Source organism: Tenrec ecaudatus, chromosome 11 (assembly GCF_050624435.1).
Source record: "Tenrec ecaudatus isolate mTenEca1 chromosome 11, mTenEca1.hap1, whole genome shotgun sequence".
In the NCBI taxonomy this organism is placed as follows: Eukaryota; Metazoa; Chordata; class Mammalia; order Afrosoricida; family Tenrecidae; genus Tenrec; species Tenrec ecaudatus.
Genome location: NC_134540.1, coordinates 63,635,696 through 63,651,740, shown reverse-complemented (window position 1 = coordinate 63,651,740; position 16,045 = coordinate 63,635,696). Strand labels below are relative to the sequence as shown.

The 16,045-nt window shown below is 47.8% G+C and overlaps 1 non-coding gene across 1 annotated transcript; it reads right to left on the bottom strand.

Moving 5' to 3' along the window:
- Positions 1-218: 218 nt before the first annotated feature.
- Positions 219-325, bottom strand: LOC142461907 (U6 spliceosomal RNA). The gene has a single exon (XR_012787076.1). It is a non-coding gene; the product is annotated as a U6 spliceosomal RNA (small nuclear RNA).
- Positions 326-16,045: the final 15,720 nt, after the last annotated feature.

Below are 16,045 nucleotides of genomic sequence, written 5' to 3'. Positions count from 1 at the left end.
CCCCTTGTTTATCTTCGAGCCTTTAAGACCCCAGACACTATATCTTTTGATAGCCGGGCACCATTATCTTTCTTCACCACATTTGCTTATGCACCCATTTTTCAGCAATTGTGTCGGGAAGATGTGCATTCCGGAATATCAATTTAATAGAACAAAGTGTTCTTGCATTGAGTAAGTACTTGAGTGGAGGCCCAATGTCTGGACACTTGTTTTTATTTTTTAATATGGAACGCTTCACGAATTTGCGTGTCATCCTTGCGCAGGGGCCATGCTAATCTTCTCTGTATCGTTCCAATGTTAGTCTGTGTGCTGCCGAAGCGAGCAAACCCCTTATCTACAGAGATATTTTGGAGTAGGGCGTGGAAAAGCTAGTTAGCAGCCCATGTGCATAGGCGTGGCTCCTCAAGAGAGCGCTTCTCGGTAGTGATCCGGCTGAGCAGATTTCTTGTGAACCCTCTGCTGTCAGTATCTGAAGCTTGTTTGTTTGTTGAGTCAGTAAGATTTCCCAGAAGAGTTTCTCCCAGCCTCCTTCTACCCAGAAAGCATGAGCTGAGTGAGGGGGAGGAAGCTAGGCCTTAGCGGAGTCCCTCATCTAGGATGCCGGGTGACCACCGTTGCAGCTGGCTATTTCTAATATGATAACTATACCTTCAACTGTGACCAGTGTCGCCCAGGCCAGAAAACCTTTGTTTCATCCTTTCCAGGGAAAAGGTCTCTACGGACTAGTTGGAGCAGAGTAGGGGCCGTCCCCACTAAAATTGATGAGAGAGGAACAGAGGGTCGAACTGCGTCTTTCAATAGGCATTTCCTGCCTTCCGACCTAGCCCCAACTTTGTCCCTCTGTTCAGAGGAACCTGACGCTTCCAAACCTGGGCCTTCCTGTGATGTAGTTTTCATTTTCTTCACAGCTGACTAAGGGTTTCGCTTTCTCAGATTTCTAACTCAGTTCCCACGCAGTCACCTGGTTTCCAGCTTCTCGAATCTTCTTTCTATGTCTCCTCCAGGGCTCTCTTTGTGTTGTTCATTTTGGGTCTTTTCACAAATGCCTCCATTGTCATCTTTTTTGTTTTCATTTTAATTTTTTTTCATGAAGAAGTATGCTTAACGTCTCAATCTCAAGTTCAAACCCCTTGGAGAAGTGAATCATGACTCTAGTTGGAGTCCATTGTCGGCTCCAGACCAATTCATTTTGGCAAGAGGAGTGGCGCATGATGTCTAGTCTAGGAGCAGACCCCTGTCCCAACCTGGACCACTCAAGTATGGCAGCGGGGGATGGGGTCTCATTTTCCAACACGATGGCTCCCATGGGCACCGAGATGGGGAAGGACAGTCTCCAGAAAAGGTGCTCTAGGCAGGTTGTCCCCTTAGCATCATGTGCTGCTAAGAAATAGGAGACTAAAATCTAGGGGTTCTGATTCTAAGTCCAGGACTCCTTCTTGGTCATTCATAATGAGGCAGAAACAAGCTAAGGGGACAGGAGGAGATGAAACTCTCAGATCTCTTGTGGTGGGAACAGCATGTCCAGTTTTCACGGGAAACAGGATTCCCTGGTGCTCCTGAATGGGACCAGGGAGACATTGGACACACACAAGCTAGCTGGGGCAGGCAGCGGAACGGTGGGCACATCTCAAAGTGGGCCCTGACAGTGAAAGCAGGAACTGACCCCGCTCCCATCCAGCGCTTGAGTGCGGGTCTCTCTTACATACAACTGTGTAGTCCCCAGTTCCTATAAGCAGCTCACCAAGAACTTCTGGGAACCTTTGGGAGGCGACTTACAAGGACCTAAGAACACACAAGCTTCTCTCTGCCATTACAGTTGCCCACCACACACACACACACATACACACACACACACACGGAGGTAGCTTCTGGGTGCCACGCCAGGTTGAGTTCTGAAGAGATGCTGGCGACTTGTGATGCCAACACTGCACAATACTCTTGCAAAAATAGGGACACCCTTAATTTATCCTTATTGTGTTGCATCCATTGAGAGGGCCCTGTAGCTACTTATGCCTCCACCCATTTGATCCCCAAAAGATGTTTCTGTCTTTGTTGGTCTAATCTGAGACACACTGTGTCTGTCCTGCGACGGCCAGCCTGTCTCTGCCGGTCTAAGCAGGCCAGGCCTAGGTCATTGGTCCTCTGGGATGAGAGCTTCCCCAGAAGGCTCCTCAATCACTCAGGCAAACAAGCCGCCAGACACTCTCATGCATATCTAAATCCCAATTTGTGCTCTAAATTATGTTATCTCGGCCCCAACATGCTGGACATGTTTCCTGGTACATGTTGATTAATGTCAGGGAACATCGGCTAATGGGCTAAGAAGGTCTGCCTCCTCCCTCCTCTGGAGATGATTCAAAGCAGATTAGCAGAGTACATGTGGGCTTGTGGACAGCCCTTTATAAATGATATCAATTAGGAAGCTTCTGACCGCAGTAACCGACGACTCAACCGCCCTGTGGTAAACCAGGGGTCCTCAGACGCCAACCTGCAGGTCAAATCTGGCTGTCATTTGTTTCTGTCGAACCCACACCGTATGAATGGCTTTTCTTTTCTTTCCTCGTTAAATATTTGATTAGGTTTTTGGAGAAGGCTTGCACAGCATAGTATTACCCAATTAGCAAGTTCTATACACACTGTTCAGGGACATCGGTTACGTGTCCCTTGTTGGGTCAACAGGCTCATGGCTTCCATTGCCATCACTCCAGCTCTGTTCACCTGGCCTCGCAGCGTCACCGTCTGTGCCTGAGGGCAAATGTTGCTCATTTGAGCCCCAGAGGAAGAAGGACTGTGGCATTTTTAAGTGGCTGAGCAAAATTCAAAAGAAGATTTGGGGGCATGTGAAAATGACATGCATCCCCATGCCAGTGTTCACAGTGGAATTTTACTGGAATATGACATTCCTTTTCCAACAAAAGAGGATCATTAGAAAAAAAAAAAAGGATAGTTTAAGCTGACGGTGGGAGATAAGAGTTAAAGAAGAAAAAATAATTGAATCCAGACCCTGATCGATCCGACTTCAAAGGGCAGCTGAAGAGTCCGCTGGTCAATCAGGTTGGGTTGGTCTTCTTGGTGTTTGGGCATAGGTGCAAAGGCAGAGCCCCTGGACCATTTCTGAGTTAGGAGGGTCTTTAGTTATACCATAAACAATGCCAGGCCAGGAGTCCCAAACTGCGGTACATTTTACATGGTCACACTAACCAATGTTTTAACATGAAAAACTCCGTTCTTCGTGAAATACGCATCCATTGTGCATTGCCAACAGTGAGAGCAGTCAATAGGACACAAGTTCAAATCTGACTGAAGAATGAGTGTCTTTATTTCTTCTTTGTCATTCCTCTCAATCACTCCGTATGCAATCCTACTTGGAGACAACATCTGAAAGTCTAGAGATCATTTGTGAAACTGAGGTTCAGGCCCATTTGCCCTTTCCACCCCCACTCAGGACCCTTCAATCTTTTTCTTTTAATCATTTTATTGGGGCTCATACAACTCTTATCACACTCCATATGTACATCAATTGTGCAAAGCACATTTGTACATTCGTTGCCCTCATCATTCTCAAAACATTTGCTCTCCACTTAAGCCCTTGGCATCAGCTCCTCATTTTCCCCTCCCTACCCACTCATGAACCCTTGATAATTTATAGATTATTATTTTGTCATATCTTACACTATCCGAAGTCTCCCTTCACCCACTTGTCTGTTGTCCGTCCCCCATAGAGGAGGTTATATGTAGATTCTTGTAATTGGTTCCCCCTTTCCACCTCACCCTCCCTCTACCTTTCCAGTATCGCCACTCTCACCACTGGCCCTGAAGGGATCATCCACCCTGGATTCCCTGGGTTTCCAGTTCCTATCTGTACCAGTGTACATCCTCTGGTGTAGCTGGATTTGTAAGGTAGAATTGGGATCATGATAGTGGGGGGTGGGGGGGTGGAAGAAGCATTTAAGAACTAGAGGAAACCTCCAGAAGAATTTATTTTAGAGGCAGCATTGAATCTGCAGCTCAGGGAAAGGGACATGTCTGATCAGAGTACATGGGAGAAAATGAAGGGGGAGAAAGAGAGAGTGGAGCACATCCTGGTCCACCAAGCCTTGAGGACGATATTCCCGCTCATAGCAGCCAATCCACAGAGACTATATAGCCAGCCCCATATTGAGACACAACATCCCTCACTGACCCATAGCCCTATAGGGGACAACACTGGAGAAAAAGTGTGGGAATTGCGCCCGAACTGACCCCACCACACTGAGGCAAAACACTAAGGGTGTGGAACAAAACAGCAAGGAGAAGAGAGCAACAAAGTCCCCAGGGAATTTCAAAAATAGACGTTGGGGCCAGGGCTTGGTGCCCCATCAGACTCAACCGGAAAACGCTCCTAAAGGCCAACAAACAGTCCTTGAACTAACTACACGCTTTTCTTTCCTGTTGTGGGTTTTTGTTTTGATTTTTTTTATTGGCTTATTGGTATTGTTTTGTTTTCTTCTGTTGCTTGGTTGTGCTCTGTCTTGTTTTTGTGCATGTTATTATCTCCGCAGGTCTGTCTCAATAAGATAGGCTGGATGAACAATCTGGAGGAGAAAACAACGCGACCGACAGTTCCGGGGGACATGTGAGAGGGGGAAGAGGGGGGAAAGGAAGTGGTGTTAACAAACCAGGGACAAATGATCCAAATTGGTAGTGAGGAGGGTGTAGGAGGCCTGGTAGGGCATGACCAAGGGTAATGTAACCGAGAGGAATTACTGTAACCCAAATGAAGGGCTGAACATGATAGTGGGACAAAAGGAAAGTAAAAGGAAATAGAGGAAAGAGCTAGGAGGTAATGGGCATTTATAGAGGTCTAAATAAAGACATATACATATGTAAATATATTTATATATGAGGATTTAGAAATAGATCTATGTGCATATATGTATAGGTTTAGTATTAAGGTAGCAGATGAACACTGGACCTCCACTCAAGTACTCCCTTAATGCAAGAGTACTTTATTCTATTACACTGGCATTCCATGATGCTCACCTTCCCAACACGATCACTGAAGACAAAACGGGTGCATAAGAAAATGTGGTGAAGAAAGAGCATGGTGTCTGGCTATCAAAAGATATAGCATCTGGGGTCTTCAAGGCTTGAAGGTAAACAAGCGGCCATCTAGCTCAGAAGCAACAAAGGCCACATGGAAGAAGCATAACAGCCTGTGTAATCATGAGGTGTCAAAGGGATCAGATATCTGGCATCATCAGAACAAAAAAATCTTATCATTGTGAATGAGGGGGAGAGGGGGTTAGAGACCCAAAGCCCCTCTGTAGGCAATTGGATATCCCCTTACAGAAGGGTTGTAGTGAGGAGAGGAGCCAGTCAGGGTGCAGTATAGCAACAATGAAACACACAACTTTCCTCCAGTTCCTAAATGCTTCCCCCACCCCATCATGATCCCAATTCTATCTTACAAATCTCACTAGACCAGAGGATGTACACTGGTACAGATAGGAACTGGAAACACAGAGAAGCCAGGGTGGATGATCCCTTCAGGACCAGTGGTGAGAGTGACGATACCAGAAGGGTAGAGGGAGGGTGGGGTGGAAAGGGAGAACCGATTACAAGAATCTGCATATAACCTCCTTTCTGAGGGATGGACAACAGAAAAGTGGGTGAAGGGAGACTTCAGACAGTGTAAGATATGACAAAATAATAATTTATAAATTATCAAGGGTCCATGAGAGAGGGGGAATGGGAGGGAGGGTAAAAATGAGGAGCTGATGTCAGGGCCTTAAGTGGAGAGCAAATGTTTTGAGAATGAGGAGGGCAATGAATGTACAAATGTGCTTTACACAATTGATGTATGTATGGATTGTGATAAGAATTGTATGAGCCCCTAATAAAATGGTTTTTTAAAAAAGAAAGAACTAGAGGAAAGTTGTATGTTTCATTGTTGCTACACTGCACACTGATTGACTGTTCTCCTCTCCGAGACCCTTCTGTAAGGGGATGTCCAGTTGCCTACAGATGAGTCTTGGGTCCTGAATATGCACTCCCCCTCATTCACAATGACATGATTTTTTTTGTTCTGATGATGCCTGATACCTGATCCTTTCGACACCTTGTGATCACCCAGGTTGGTGTGCTTCTTCCATGTGGCCTTTGTTGCTTCTGAGCTAGATGGCCACTTGTTTACCTTCAAGCCTTGAAGACCCCAGATGCTATATCTTTTGATAGCCGGGCACCATAAGCTTTCTTCACCACATTTGCTTATGCACCCCTTTGTCTTCAGCAATCGTGTAGGGGAGGTGAGCATTATGGAATGCCAGTTTAATAGAACAAAGTATCTTTGCATTGAGGGTCAGGATCCCTTCTTACAGGGTCAGGAGAGAAATCTTTGGAGGCCTCAGGGAGAGCAAGCACGCTGTCTGTGAGAATCCTGGCAGAATGTCCCCTCCTGAGAATGCCATTAGCTTCATGGGAGATAGAAATGTCCCCAAGTGTCCAGTCCCCAACCTTCTGCTCTGTTTTCTCTCAACACATTATTGGGATCTCATCTTCCTTCTAGATCCAGCAATTACAGCTGTAGGGATGTCCTGAAAGTCCTTGCCTTATACACACGGCATGGTCCGCTGAGCACAAAAGATGTACTAAGTGATCCTTCGCCCCACCCGACCCTACCCCCAACAAAAAAAGCATGCCGACCTGTGACCAAAACTTAAAGACAAACAACTTACTATTTACTTAATAACAGATTAAGTGGGGAGGGGGGAAATGAGGAGCCAATATTAAGGGCTCAGGTAGAAGGCAAATATTTTGAGAATGATGAGGTAACAAATGTGCAAATGTTCTTGACACAATTGATGTATGTATGGATTGTGATAAGAATTGTACGAGCCCCCAATTAAATGATTTTTTTTAAAAAAAGAAAGAAATTAAGGAGCCCTGGTCACACTGTCAAGTAAGTACTGGACTGCAAGGTCCGCAGTTCAAAACCACCAGCCACTTGGCAAAGATGAAGTTTTTACTCCCATGAAGACGTACAGTGTTGGAACCCTCGGAAGGTTGGGGGAGGGGGGGCGGGGCGCTGTTCTACTCTACACTGTAGGGTCGCTATGAGTTGAAATGGACTCGTCAGCCATGAGCTTTGTTTGGCTTTCCTCCTCCTTGGTGTCCACACGCAGTTGGTCACCGTGTCACCACTGTTGGGAATGGCTTTCCCACTCACCCCGTCCTCTCTGACTGAGAGCGGACAGTGAGTGTACAACCTTCAGACAGAGGAGGTAGGAGGAACCCACTTGGAACTGTTACAAACACCAAAACTAGTCTGTGTGGGAGCCAACTGAAACAGTGGTTGGAGGCATGAGGAGATAGTAGACAAGGCCCATGGCAGATTCCCTGGGTCAGAGGGTGTCGCGCAGCAGGGCAAGTAGGAAAAGTAAGGGCACGTCCGTGTGGATGGAGCAATGGCTGGTGTGTGCTGCTAAATGATTTCTATGGACACAGCTTGACTTGTTGGGGATGGTGTCCTCTCTGGAAATACTTAGGCCTGTGCTTTCTTCAGTGTGGTGTGGTCAAGCGTCAGGGGACTTTCTGCCCCTAATGTATCTCTTCTCTCCATCTTTCTGATGGGTGTGACCCCATGATTTGCCTAAATATTAGAAAGGAGCTCTTATAGCTGTCTCGTTACTCTGTAGCAGATCACAACTCACACCACACACACCTGGAACCATGGAGGAGGAAGAGCCTGTGAAGCCAGCCAGGCTTCTGTGTATTCTATTACATCCATGCTGGCAGCAGCCCTTGGGAACGATGGTGACCTTTAACATTTGCTCGATGCCTTTGGTGGTGCTTTTATTTGTTCCCTTTGATCCTGGTTGCCACCCAGTGAAATGACCGGAGCTGGAGTTGGCAGATGAGGCCAAAATAATCTAATGAGGTCCAAAGAAACCAACTGAACCAAAAGGTCACTCCGACCCACATACGTTGAAGGGAGGCCCATTGACATCAGCTGGGAGCTTGTGAGAAATGCCGGACCACGGCCCCCATTCCAGGTCCACTGGACTGAACTATGTGATTTAACCTGTGTTAGTCTGGCTACATTAGAGAAACAAATCCACAGAAACTCGTATGTATAAGACTGTAGGAGGAAGGCCGAATCAGTGAGCATGTAAGCATCTCAGCGCTGGCAGGGGTCTCCACACGGCTGCTCCAACACCCAGGGCTGCATCGAGGTAGGTCAATGTGGTGTCTCCTCGGGGATGTCTTGCAGGAAGTAAGCCTTGCCAGCTGAAGCAGCTGAACCCTGGTCCAACCATCACAAAGCAAGAGACGTGAGAACTCGACAGGCGAGATCACTGAGCCATTTATCCCTCTGCCCTTCAATTAATCCCCCATGTGTTTATCAGCCAGGTTGGCACAATAAACGTAACTATCTCAAACCAGAACCCCAGATGATGTGTGGGCACGTCAAAGCTGGTCTAGACGGTTAGCCATTCAAACTGACCCAGTGGTACCGGTACCGTGGAGGAAAAGGCCTGCTCATCTGTGTTTGTGGAGAGGGCAGTCAGCCAAGCAAACCCTAAGGCGCAGTTCTTCTGGGCTGCACGTGGGGCCACCAGGAGACGGAACTGACATGCTGACAGTCGACCACAACAGGTCGCTGCTGCAGGAACCTGTGTTGGAAACCAGTCTCACACAGCTCACAGTCTGTCCCACTCAGCAAGGTTTGACACTAAGACCCCGAGGCGACACACACACACACACACACACACACACACACACACATACACACACACACACACACACACACACAATCTCCTCCTCCTCTCCCCCAAGAGCTAGGAATACTGTTGTGAAGTGAGACATGGGAGAACATTCGGGAAGATTGGAGGCCAGTTAAGTGGGGTGGCGTGCACAATGATGTGGGAGCGCACTAGTCCCCGGGGAGTGGTGGGCCTGCCCACGTGGAGGCAGAGAAGGAGGGCGGGAGCTAAGCAGACCTGGAGTGGGGCGGCCCCTAGACCACGCAGGGAGCACAGCCGTCCCGGATCGTCTTGAGTGGACAAGTTCATTTGTCCATTCTCTCCTCGTCAGGGAGGCAGCTGACGCCCGTCTCAAGACGCTGCACCGGGACAGGCAGCTGCCCACGTCCACCCATAGCCGCGCCTCGGTGAAGGCACCGCCTCTCTTCCAGCCACAGCGATTCACTCCGGGAGCCGATTCACACAGTCTGCCGCCTCTCGCGTCTCCCTCTGAGTTCTCTCGGGTAGACTCGCTGCCAGTGCCAAGTCACAGTGACCCGACACAAGGACAGGCTGGAACTGCCCGGTGAGTTTCCACGACTGGAACTCTTGACGGGAGTAGAAAGCCCCCTCTGTCTCCTGTGGAGCGACTGGTGGTTTCGAATGGCCACGCCGCCAGGACTCCGAATGACCTCTGATCGGAACCTTTGATTTCTGAGGGGTCTGCCTGCCTCGAGTGTCTCCACCCGACACCTGGAATCTTTGGAAACTCCTCTTGTTGACTAAATCCCTTCATTCATGACTCTCCAATCTTAACTCACTTTTCCCTTGTCCTCGCCAAGACAGCCGCCTGGTATGCCATTCCTTTCGAATGGCCTTGTCTGGCTTGTTTCAATGCAGAGCCTGTCCAATTGCCAAGGTCCACGACACGCCTTCTCTTCTCTATGCTGAGATGAGAGGCATATACTTGCGACAAGTGGCCCAGAAAGGAGTCCGGATGGTGCCGTGGGCTAAGCAGTGACCTGCTACCCATAAGGTTAGTGGTTCAAACCCACCATAGGATCCACAGGAGAAAGATGAGGCTGTCTACTCTGGTAAGAATTTACAGTCTCAGAAATTCTAAGGAGCAGTTCGCCTCTATGCCAGAGGTCACCCTGAGATGGAATAGACACAGTGGTGAGCGTTTGGCTGGTTAGCGGCCCGATGGCAGGCACGCCTCAGAAAGCTGGCTGGTTCCTTTCAGTCTGATGCAATAAAGTGAATGTTACAACAAAGCAAGTTGCATTAATTCTTTGGTTCCCCAGTGTGTATAAATGTTATGTTTACACTACACTGTAGTCTGTTGAGGAGCCCTGGTGGGGTAGTGGTTACACATTGGGCCGTGATCAGCATGGTCGGCAGTTCAAACCACGAGACACTCCGTAGAGACCGATTGGGCTCTCTGCTCCGGTCAACAGTTACAGCCTCGGAAACCCACAGGAGTCGTCGCTGAGTCAGCATCGACTCGATGGCAGCAAGTTAGGGTGGGGTTTTTCGTTTTGTTTTATTTCGGTTATAGTCTATTGTATGTGCAGTAACATTGGAAAACATTTGAAGTCATGTGAGACGTAGTCACGTGCGATGCAGAGACAAGTGAGCCCATGCTTTAGGGGAAAAAATGCCAACAGAACCTGCTGAATCTCCTAAAACCAAAGCCCAGGAGCGTCTGCAGCACGCAGTCCAGGAAGCACAAGATACGAGGCGGGTCTGAACAGCGATGGCCGCTCTCATGCAAGGTTATGAAAGACAGGAGAACCAAACGCATAACCCAGTGACCAGGGTCTTCTCTGGATTCTAGCTGATGGGCAATGAGTTTTCTTTCTCCTTTAAAAAAAAATAATTAATGTCCTTATTTTCTAGTGTGAGTGTGCAAGATGCTATCTTGATAAGAAGAGCTTTCTAAAGGATTAGACTGAACTTGGGAGATGCTGAAGGAGGGCTACCATTTAGGAATGTGCCTCGTGGGTAGGAGCTGGGGCCCTTGACTCGTGGCTGACTTTGGCAGAAGGGGGAAGGAACGAGGGGTACAAAGAGCAGTGGTGTCGTGTCAGGGTTAATTCAGACTGGGGTTTGAATCCCAGCTTTGCTCCTCTCTGAATCTGGCGGGAGAAAGATGAGGCCATCGACTCTGATAAAGTGTTACAGTCTTGGAAACCCACAGGGGTCACCGTGAGTCCGAATTGAGGGTAGTGAGGTCGTTTGGGAGTGGATCTGGCTTTGGGCAGGTTCATCTGCCACCAGACAGTGGTAATCACGTTACTAAACTCACAGGATTGGGTGTGGAATAAGGGGGTCATGCATATTCCAGGCTTAGCTCAAGGCCTGACACATGATACATGCTCAATAAATACAAATCCTTGTCGTTGTTGTTGCTATTAGCATTGGCCGATTGAACCCAGGTTATTGGTGTGACTATGTTCACACTTTATCAACAGGTTCCCTGAAAGAATGATATTGCATAAATGGTGTCATTTTTATATTAAAGAAAGGTCACTATTTTTCAATGGGTAACGGTTGGCCCAACCAGTTCCATGTAATACGAGAGTCATGCCTTCTCTCTCGATTCGGTTCACCCTAACATAGACCCTTCTGGCAGAAATTTGGCGGGAACACATCATGAGGGAGACCAGGAGGAAGGATAGGGCCGGGCGTAGCAGAAGGCCATGGTTGGAATTCCAAGCAGGGAAGTGAGGCCAAAGAGCCCACAATAAATCTTTGTTCCCCGGGAGACTGGTGAAAGTCCAGATCAGGTCCTCTGCTCCAATAGGATTGTGATGTCTTAGAATGTGGAGGGAGAAAAGGAAGATAGATGTGTTCTTCTGTTAGCACATCGATGTTCAGGTGTTAATATTAGTGTTAATGTAAGTACCTTGATGATCCCTTTCCACTTGAGTGGAACAGCCACACTCCTTTTCTTTGACCTTCGCTTCATGCCCCTTCCCTTTGACTTGCTGCCCCTTCGTTGTGCCAGTCCCTCCTCTTTCCTCCATGCTCAGGGTACCCCCTCCCCCCACCTCACCCCCACCCCCAGCCATCTGACGTCTTTGCTTTCTTTTCTACACCCTTCCTGATTTCATTCGTGCAACTTCCACTTGCCCTTTTTGTAGGAGGCATCTGGCTGATCAAAGTGTTTACTAATGGGTGACTATTTAGTCCCCTGCGCCTCTGTGTCTCTGCAGACAAAAGCGTTGCAAAATGACTGCTGTTTGTGACTTTGCTGCTAAAAACATTGAGAGCTAACTCAGTTATTTATTATCTCTTTGAGGCTCTTTTAAATCTTGCATATCCGTGTGATTGTCTTTGAACCTAGTGCTTTTATTATTCTAAAGTTAAGAAACTGTGACTAGTTAAGTAACATTTGCATAGATAAGAGTTTAGGGGTGTTTAAGTTCTTTGATGTTTGTTTTGTAACCAATTCCCTTGTGTAAGAAGAGTATAAATACCAAGCTTCAAATATACTGGAGACTTCAATCCATGAGATTGGAGTCCTCCCGATCCCATGCTTTGTACATAGCTCTTTCTTTTCCTATCATCCGCGCGCCTCAGTTCGAACCCAGCTTGATGCGGGACCTTTTTCCTTCAGCAGCATGACCTTTCAGATCCTCTCTGAGTCAGCAGCCTGCCTGCTTCGTGGGTGTGTGTTAGGCTGGGTGGACTAGAGAAAGAAATCCATTGACATTCACATATGTGTAGGAAAGACCTTTAGAGCATGAAGTAATTCTTTTTTAAAAAAAAAACATTTTATTGGGGACTCGTACAACTCTTTCACAATCCATACATACATCCACTGTGTCAAGCACATTTGTACATTTGTTGCCATCATCATTCTCAAAATATTTGCTTTCTATTTGAGCCCTTGTTATCAGCTCCTTATTTTCCACTCCCTCCCTCATGAACCCTTGATAATTTATAAATTATTATTATCTTGTCATATCTTACACTGTCCAACATCTCTTTTCACCCACTTTTCTGTTGTCCACCCCCCAGGGAGGAGGTTATATGTAGATCCTTGAAATCAGTTCCCCCTTTCCACCTTACCTTCCCTCCACCCTCCTGACATCGCCACTCTCACCACTTGTCCTGAAAGGATCATCTGTCCTGGATTCCCTGTGCTTCTAGTTCCTGTCTGTACCAGTGCAAATCCTCGGGTCTAGCCAGATTTGTAAGGTAGAATTGGGATCATAATAGTGGGGGGTGGGGGAGTGGAGGAAACATTTAGAAACTAGAGGAAAGATGTATGTTTCATCATTTCTACACTGCACCCTTACTGGCTCATCTCCTCCCTAAGACCCTTCTGTAAGGGGATGTCCAGTTGCCTACAGATGGGTCTTAAGTCCCCAATCTGAACTCCCCCTCATTCACAATGATTTGATTTTTTGTTCTTTGATAGCAGATACATGATCCCTTCAACATCTCATGATCACACAGGCTGGTGTGCTTCTTCCATGTGGGCTTTGTTGCTTCTCAGCTACATGGCTGTTTGTTTATCTGCATGAAGTAATTGTAGATCAAGAAAACATTCCAGTCCGGTTCAATTCAAGTCTATAAGTTCGATACTAGTCCAGAAGTCCCTCCTCAGACTCATGCAGCCACGTGCAATGATGCAGAATGTTGCAAACTCACGGGAGGGTAGGTGCAACGTCCTCTGGATCTGGGGCTGGTGAAAGACATGGCAGGGATCCAGAGGCTCTCAGGGCGGTCAGTAAGCAGAAGGTAAAGGCAGAGAGAGAGAGAAGCCAATTCTAGAAAGTATATATCTCCTTCATGCCTCCAAGGGAAGTCATCAGGCTGAGCCCTGATTGACAGGCTAACCTCCACCCCTACACTTTCATAGATCTTCAAGTTGGCACAACGTTATGTAACTACCACAATGGATCTGCCTGCTGGCTCCTTCTCCCCCAAAGGACGTCTGCGCACCCTTCCTAGAATTAGGGCTTCAAAATAGTTTGAACTGGTTCCGTCAAGGCCAACACAACAAAACCATAACAGACCCAAATCTGTAAAATGTGGGCGTGTTGGAACAATAACTAGGGCAGAGACGATTACAGATCCAAGCCCTAGATTGGGAGGCTGGGAGGAGGCATGGTGAGTTATTGTAGTGAACTAGTACAAGCGACAGCCGGATTGCCAAGGCTGTGCAGAGCGAGTGACGCACATGCAGAGCTGTGTGCTTGGCCGCTATCTTCGAGCTGGGTACTGCTGCGTCCAACTCTGCCGATCAAGAGATTTGGTCGCTGTCATGGTTAGATTTTATGTCAATTTCTGCTTGGATGGAAGTATAGCAGTAGAGTCTGACGTATCAATCAGTTCACAGCCCGATGATGCCTCTTATGGATGTGACCTTTTATGAAAGAGACACCGGGAACCCCTTTCTCTCTCTCTCTCTCTCTCTCTCTCTCTCTTTCTCTCTCTCTCTCTCTCTCACCCTTCACCTTCTTCCTTGCTAGATTCAGTGTCTGCCTTGACTGTGGCAGTTGTTGGTACCCTGCCATGCTCCCATCAAACTTGGACCCATAGAACTATGCCTCTGGTGACCTCCCTCCTTCCTGCTTCACCTTTCTGTGTAGTCGGCCTGTAGCCACGAGAGTCTGATGCGCGCTCCAGCTAGCCTGGGACCCATGGACTTGAGTTAGACTGGGTTGGGATGCCTGCTGGGTGGCACACACTGTGTCTTGATGTAAAGTTCTTTCTTATACATAGGCGAGCATCACTGGCTTTAGTGCTCTACATTACGGGTTGGCAAACTTTTAAGTCAGAAGAGCCCATCCTATCCCTCACAACAATTGAAACATTATTCCAGGCTGAAGTATATTTGCACAAACATACATCCTTTAAAAGAAACCAGGTTAGTTTTGCTTTCACGTCGTTTCCCTTCAGAGCGACATGTATGTAAAGAAAGAGCCACATATGGCTCTATGGATCCAAAGAGCTGCAGACCCCTGCGACCAACAACCCAGCCTAATACAGTTGCTGTCCAAGACGCCTGCTGGTCTTGTTGGCCAGGATGGGGAGGGCATTTCTAGCAGGATGCAGACCCACCTTCTGTCCTGCTCCCGTTGTTATTGTCCTCCCATTTGACAAATTCTGGTCCATTCTGGATGTCTATAGCTTCTCCGTTTGATGACCTTGACTGACCAGGGAAGAACTGGTTCGAGCCCTACCTACACCTGAGCCTGAGCTCACAAACACCCTTTGCTGCCGGTTTCTGTTCTGAGACAAATCAAAAGCCTCTCCCTTGTTCCTGACGGAGCGCTAGTCCGGCTCAAGGCCTCCCTGTTACAGCTCTCCTGCGATCTGTTGTCTGAGAGCCTCATGATTGTGGGCATGCTGTGCTCTGGAGAGAGCACTGTGCTTTCTGAAAATAACCTTCACGTACAGTGCAGAACAGGAGACTGACCCAGGTTTAGCCCAGGAGAAGAGCAAGGATCCCAGAAGGGAGGGAGGGGGCAAGGATTGGGAGGGCCAGGGGAATCACAAAGGAAACCCCTCCAGTGGGTAGAGAGCCACACATTTTGTCTTTCACTGCAGGACCTGCTGTTTTGTTATCCTGCTGTAACTTGCAACATTGTATACAGTTCACGGGCAAAGAACAGAATGTTTTCCCACTAGATGATTCCAGCCCCCAGAGCCAACCATGGCCTTGGGCCTCCGAGCAAGGGAATTAACCAAGCCAACCACACAGATAAGAGGGACTGAGGCTCAGGTCCGACGTTCTAGTGCGCTGGGTGGTCAGGGAGGTGCCTATGTCCAGAAAGCAAACCCCAGGACCTCAGGGAGCCCCTGGCAGAACAACGGACCCTCTACCTCTCTCCCTTGATTCTTCCAGTGCCTCTGAACACTGCTAAGGGCCTGCTCTGCGACCTGGCTCAGAGTCCAGTTCTGAGGGGCTGACAAAAGGAGCGTCTTTGGCTGGGCCCTTGACACATTGTTCATAGGTCTGTTGTGGCAGCGAGATATTTTAAAAGTTGATGTCACGTACAAGGTGAGGAGAGGACATTATGCGAGTAGGAGGATAGTAAGATGGTGTCATGTTTTGAACTGTGCCCCCTACAATAACTTGGGTAGGTCATGGTTCCCAGTATTGTTTGATTGTCCCCCACGCGGTGATCTGATGTAATTACCCCCCATTTTCTGATGTGTATAAACCCTGGCCTCTGCCTGTGATTTATGAAGCAGGATTAGGTTATACTTATTAAACGAATGAAGCAGGAATAGGGTGAATTCAACACCCTTACTCAAGCCACATCCTTGACTGATGTAAGGGGAGTTTCCCTGGGGTGTGA